General features: G+C 42.0%; 1 protein-coding gene across 3 annotated transcripts in view; it reads left to right on the top strand.

Moving 5' to 3' along the window:
* Positions 1–1,591: 1,591 nt before the first annotated feature.
* CYSTM1 (cysteine rich transmembrane module containing 1) overlaps positions 1,592–6,000 on the top strand; it is a 33,559-nt gene continuing 29,150 nt past the window's right edge. Inside the window, exon 1 of one of the 3 annotated variants that reach the window (XM_014059427.2) lies at positions 1,592–1,739. The gene's annotated coding sequence lies outside the window, so the exon portion shown is untranslated. Of the gene's footprint in view, positions 1,740–1,810; positions 1,832–1,856; positions 1,966–6,000 lie in introns of those variants that run through there. The other 2 variants (XM_014059429.2, XM_014059428.2) reach the window with 2 other exon arrangements.

Below are 6,000 nucleotides of genomic sequence, written 5' to 3'. Positions count from 1 at the left end.
TTCATACCAGTATTTTACTTAGCAATTCAGCCTTTTATTCACTTGCAATATATAAAACTTAGCTGTTATATCTTGGTCCTTTCTTCATTACAGAATATTTTATAAGGGCATAATGGGGAGGGCTGAGAAATAATATGTTGCTCCCAGTCTTAGGAACAGTAACTCTCAGTGAAAATTTGCATTCTCTGTCATTAGCTGTCAATTAAAAACTATATGAAACAACTAGATATTGTTTCCAAAATTATGTATATCAGGACTAGGGGGTCAATGAGTGAAGAAAATATTAAATACATAATAGTCATCACCCAGACAAACTATTCACATTTTGGTGCATCCCCACACAACAATGCAATTGTTCCTATTAAGCCAGCTGCTTTCCCCAAAAATTTAGTGTTACTATTAAAAATGTTTTGAGAATTTAATCCACTATTGAATATGAACATTAACTCTGTGACAGAGTTTACAGCTTTTTCTAACCAAGCATTCCCATGTTTTCATGTTCTGTGGACATTATCTTCTAAAGCTTCTGCATCGATAAATTCCTTGTGTGTCTAATCACATTAAGCCAATAAAGTATTCTACTCTTATTTTATTGCAATCCCAATAACTCCCATTCTACTCCATTCCATTCTTTCAAAAGACCTCTGCCAGGACTGCTAAGCAGAGCTTAGGACATCTATGGGCCCAAATCCTTTATCTTTACAAGCCACCAGGCGTCACTGGACTACTACTTAGTTTGAATCACGAGACAAGCTGACGTCTTGCGGCTATTTGCTCTTTCCTCCGCTCAAAAAGAAAAAAACTGCAAAATTCAGTACTTTTATAGCATTCAAAGGACCTCACGTACTGGTCCTTATCAAGGGTGTGACAAGAAGACTGACATCGAGTTAACGGCAATAACCTTTCAGTTCATAGCGCGGAAAGTTTCCTTCTTGCACTGGGTTTTTGAACCCAGTGCAGGAAAGGGATGCCGGTATACATCGTATTTAATTACCATTTAAAAAAAAGAACACACCCACTCCCTAACTACCATCTTAGTCACAGATCAAAGACGCTTTGGAGTTAAGATGATCTAGATGAAATCAGAAATACTGGATCAGTATTTCGCTCCAATTCTAAGCGCTTTCCGGAAGCAACTAAAACCGATCTTTTCCGGAGGAAGTTTGTGGGCTAATGCCAGACTCTGCGTGGGTTAATTCTGTAATTCGGCTTGTAGATTTATTTATTTTATTTTTTTAAAAAATGTTCTTTGATCGTTCAGTGAACCGCCGAGAGTCTGCTTGGGATTGCAGCGGGCGAAAGATGTGATACCATAATAAACAAGCGTGTTGTAAAGAACGCAGTCAGACAGCCAAAAGATAATGGGAGACGGGGGGGGGGTCCTGCAGGCGTGACCTGCCTCTACCCCACTCCTGTCCCTTCTTTCCCGCGGGATCCAAAAGACTGGACCATTAGGACCACAAGAAGGAGGGCTCTTCAATAAAAGAACCTGAAACCTCCCCCCAACACCGCGGAGGTGGCGGAAAGAGCTGTACGCACGTCCCGGGGGCAGCATGCTTCCAGGGCTGGCGCGGCGGCCCCACTGCAGCGCCCTCCCTCGCTGGCCGCCCGATGACTGGAGCTCCTGGAGTGACGTCATGGCCGTGCGCACTTTGCGGTGGTATTGTTGAAACCGATAGATAGAAGGAAGGAGCAGACGGGGAGAGTGGACACCGGCCTTCAGAGGACGCCAGAGACAGGTAGGCGCGGCTCCTGCCCCTGGGGACGACGCGAGGGCTGGGACTGGACTTTGGGCATCGCCGGTTGGAGAAGGCTCCTAGGAAGCCTGGGGGTACGTGCATATCGAGCCTAGTCTGCCTGAAGACGCCAGGGAGCTGGAGACCAGGATCGGTCCCTTTAGCCTGACAGGGAAGGCCATTCGACGGCTGCAGCTCTGCGGCTGCACTGGCGGCGGCGGCTGTGCTGGTAGCGTCTCGGGCAGGGCTACCTTTACGGTTCTTCGCCCCACTTGGGCTCCTGCTCCTGGGACGGAGGCTTAGGGGTGGGTGGGCAGGCCAGGTTGTGTTGGGGCTGAGGAAATCTTGGAGGAGAAGAAAGGCGAACGCGCTTGGTGCGCCCGCCCGTACTTGGTCAGGTGTACAAGCACAATGCGGCGGTTACTCTAAAATAGTGCTGCTCAACCTTGGCCCATCTGAAGATGCGTGGACTTCAACTCCCAGAATCCCCCCAGCCAGCAGAGCTGGCTGGGGGGAATTCTGGGAGTTGAAGTCCACGCATCTTCAGGTGGGCCAAGGTTGAGAAACACTGCTCTAAAACGTTAAAGTCCGGTTCTTCTCCTGGAGCCACGGAGACCATTTTTCCCGGCCAGCCTTTCCAGGAAGAGGCGGGGGAGAGGGGGGGGTGCGTCTTGTAGCTCCTTGTGACTTAGCGGTTTTAACAAGACGACCTTGTTTGGTGGGCAGCAGGAAGAGAGAGGCCTCTGGGCAAAGGTTGAATCGAAGTGGCAGGAGGATGTGCAATAACAGTTCGTGGTGGGTGGGGCGGGGCGGGGCAACTCCTGCTTATTTCTTCGCGAAGGATGGCACAGAAGGCTCAACAGCTCGCTCTGTACTGTACTCTTAATGTGGTTGTGTAAAGCTTAGCCTGGCCCCAGTCGAGCTGTCTCGGCTTAAATTATTTTACAGGGTGGCTATGAAGATAAACATCCAAGGGGAGGATGGCTGGTTAAAAAAAAAACGCAAAAAATTCTTCACCAGTAAAGAATTAATATTTTCACACACCCATATTAATATATAGCAATTGGAATAAGTCTGAGATATAATTTTGTTTCATTGTTTATTGAAAATGTTAGGTATGGGTAAAATTTACCATAATGCCCATGCCAATGCTGATCTCATTTGATTGGCCTGCAGAATACACATCAATACTAGTAATTGTATCTCTTTATATAATCTTTTCTGTCTCGATTCCTCATCTTGTGACTCTTTGTTTTTCTCCCCTTTGAATCAGAAGTAAAATTAGGCTGATTTTTCTTTTCTGGTGCTTTCCTGTACTTGGAGAGGGTTCTCTTCCTGGTTTTCTTTAAGATTTGAGATGAATATCTGTCTACCTTTCACCTATATTGCTTCAAAAACAAATAATCCAAATGGATTCTGGGTCAAATATAAGATGCTCATTTGTTAATTATAGTCAATGTGTTTGTTAATTGCTGTTACTGTGTGACTCATAAATGCTGGATCTAGTTGTTCCTTAATTTAGTTGCAGCTTTACAGGAATCGTACCTTTTTACTGCTGTACTTCAGTAGAAATGTTGTAATTTCATTCTGAATCCATTATGGTCTGTCACAACCATTGAGTTTCCTTTTCATCTTCCTCATTCTGTGCTACTGTATTTGTTTCCAATGCCTCAATTTGATAACTGAATAACATGTAAAGTTAAACTTAATTACTATAAAATAAGACTGAATAAAAGCCATGAGTTGCACAGCAGATAAAATAGTATAAAATAAAAGAATATATAAAAGATAGTGAAGAAAAAAATAAAGTCATTGTTCATAAAAGTAAAAAAAAAATTAACAAAAAGGACTAAGAGGAAGAGATGCTTGATTTTCTCTCTTTGGTCTTGATGCTTTCCTAGAATGGGATAGTCATTTATGAAAGCAATATTGAATGGCTTCATAATTCCTGACTTTATTCTGAAGATACAAGTATACTTTTGTGTTGAGAAGCACTGTGACAACTTCTTACTGGGAACATTAAAGTGCTTAGTGAAGGAGTAGCAGTGTAAAGATTTAAGACAGGAAAGTTTGGCTTTGGAGAATGTAAAGACACAAAGACTGCTATCCTTCATTTATGATAAATACTGGGGGTAGTTAAAAGATCTGTTATGACCATAGGAATGTGTATGAGCAAAAGAAGTTGAATATTGGTATTAGCCTATTGAGCCCAAACCTATTATAATATTTATATCTCTCTGATTTGGATAATATGGGAGTCTAAGAAAGACTTTGCTTACTGTAAACTTGCTAATAGCCATTAGTCTTGTGAAACTGGTTCATCAAGTGCATGGCTAAGCTACGTCACAATTGAAATAGTAATTAGCTCATTGGTTAGAGAATGAGGGGGTGGGTCAGTTTCGACTATTGGGGTCATCTGTTTCTCTTACAACCTTCCTTATTAGGTTTCTGTTGTGAGGGTTAAATGAGTCCATGTAAGCTACCTGGCACTTCTTAGAGGAATAGCAGGACATAATTAAGAAATAATTAAGAAGCAGAGTAGCTTTTGGCTTTCATATCTGTCAGAAAATGCTGAAGAGTACATGAAGGATCATCAGTTGTGCAAGGAGCTTCTCTGACCTGAACACATAATAATCAGGTACATGGTGAAAAGATTTCTGATGAGGACTCATGGTGACCTAGATGTCTCTGAGGGAGCACAGAAAGCATTACAACAAGATTGGAAAAAAGAAGTCACATTATGATGTCACAATGTGGGGTCTCGATACTCCGAGACCGCCGTTGACACTTTTGCCGCTGGATGGTCCATTGAGACCTAAACCGTCCCGTAGAGACGGTGATCAGGAAGATGAAACCTTGCTGGTTTCAGGGACATCGCAAAGTCCCTGATTGACCTGAGGGAAGCGGTTCAAGCCGGCAGTAAATAGCCAGCCCCCAGGCTGATGAAATCAGGATGCTCCGGAAGGAAGTAAGTGAAAAGAGAAAGTGAGTCCATCTGATGAGGTATTTTTTCTATTTTATGAAAGACTGCCCAAAGAAATTTTTCTTTAAAGCCAAATTAGATCCTTAAGCAAAGAACTGAGCGGCGAAATTAATCCTAATTGGATTGCTGCGGAAAGCTTTTTTTTCCTTTATAACTATTCTTTGTGGATTGAAGTGCTTGCAACATTTCTCATTTTTCCTCTTAAAGTGAACGGATTGATTTTTTCTTCTATTTTTTGTTGCTTTATTTTTTGACTTTCTTCTTATTTTAACAATTCTTCCTATTACTTATTATTAAATTTCATGAAAAGAAATCTAAAGAACTTTGTTTCCTATAAGCCAGAGATAAATATTAGAAAGTGAAAGTAGCACACTGCCACTCGGAGGCCAGAGGCTGGGGTTTTTGAAACAACGTATCTCTTTTCTTCCCTTCTTTGACTTCACTGACTTTGTAGCTGAAGGGTTTGCAACTTGTTTACAGAAACTGATAAAGAGCCAAGGGCATGAATTGTTTTTGCAGGTGCCTTTGAGAACTATTTTGGCAGGGGCAAGAAAGGGGGGGAGCACAACCTTTCTCCTTTGACGAGCATAAAAGAACTTGTGTTCAAGTCAATCTAAAATAAAAAATAAAAGAGGCCTGGAAGGCTAGAGTGGCAGTGGCTATTAGTTTTTCTTTCTTTCTTCTGTTTTGGAAACATGGATCAATATTCAGATGAGGAAACCTTAAAATTCCAAAATATCTTGGCTGGAATTCAAAATCTATTGGAAGGATATGGGAGAATTGAGAAGGAGTTGGAAAGACTAGTCTTCCTAACAGCAAGAGATGATGGGGTTGGAGCCCCAAAAATTAAAGGGGAGAATGAAGATATAGAAGATAAAGATAAAACAATAGATGAATTTATTAATGGAGCAAATGTGGGTGAAAGTGGAAAGAAGGGAATATGGAAAAGGGAATTCAACGAATTGGAGCTCTACCCCAGATTCCAGGACACAGAAGAAAAAAAATAGTAATGATGATGGACTTAAGAAGAGAATTTTTTTCAGAAGCAAGATTAACAACCAAAGACAAGCTAATTATGGTGAAAAGATTTCTGATGAGGACTCATGGCGACCTAGATGTCTCCGAGGGAGCACAGAAAGCATTACGGCAAGATTGGCAACCAGACCCGTCTGGATAGATTGAGGTTGCCCATTTGCATTATGGACAGCTGTTCCTTGTGAGTAAATATCAGGAACTGAGCTTTCTACAACAGATTCATGAGGTAGTTGGAAGTCAAGGGAT

The sequence above is a fragment of the Thamnophis sirtalis genome, unplaced genomic scaffold (assembly GCF_051295495.1).
Source record: "Thamnophis sirtalis isolate CommonGarterSnake01/CBP01778 unplaced genomic scaffold, rThaSir2_p1.2 scaffold_8, whole genome shotgun sequence".
In the NCBI taxonomy this organism is placed as follows: domain Eukaryota; kingdom Metazoa; phylum Chordata; class Lepidosauria; order Squamata; family Natricidae; genus Thamnophis; species Thamnophis sirtalis.
Note: the sequence above shows the minus strand (reverse complement) of the source record. Positions and strands in the feature narration are given on the sequence as shown.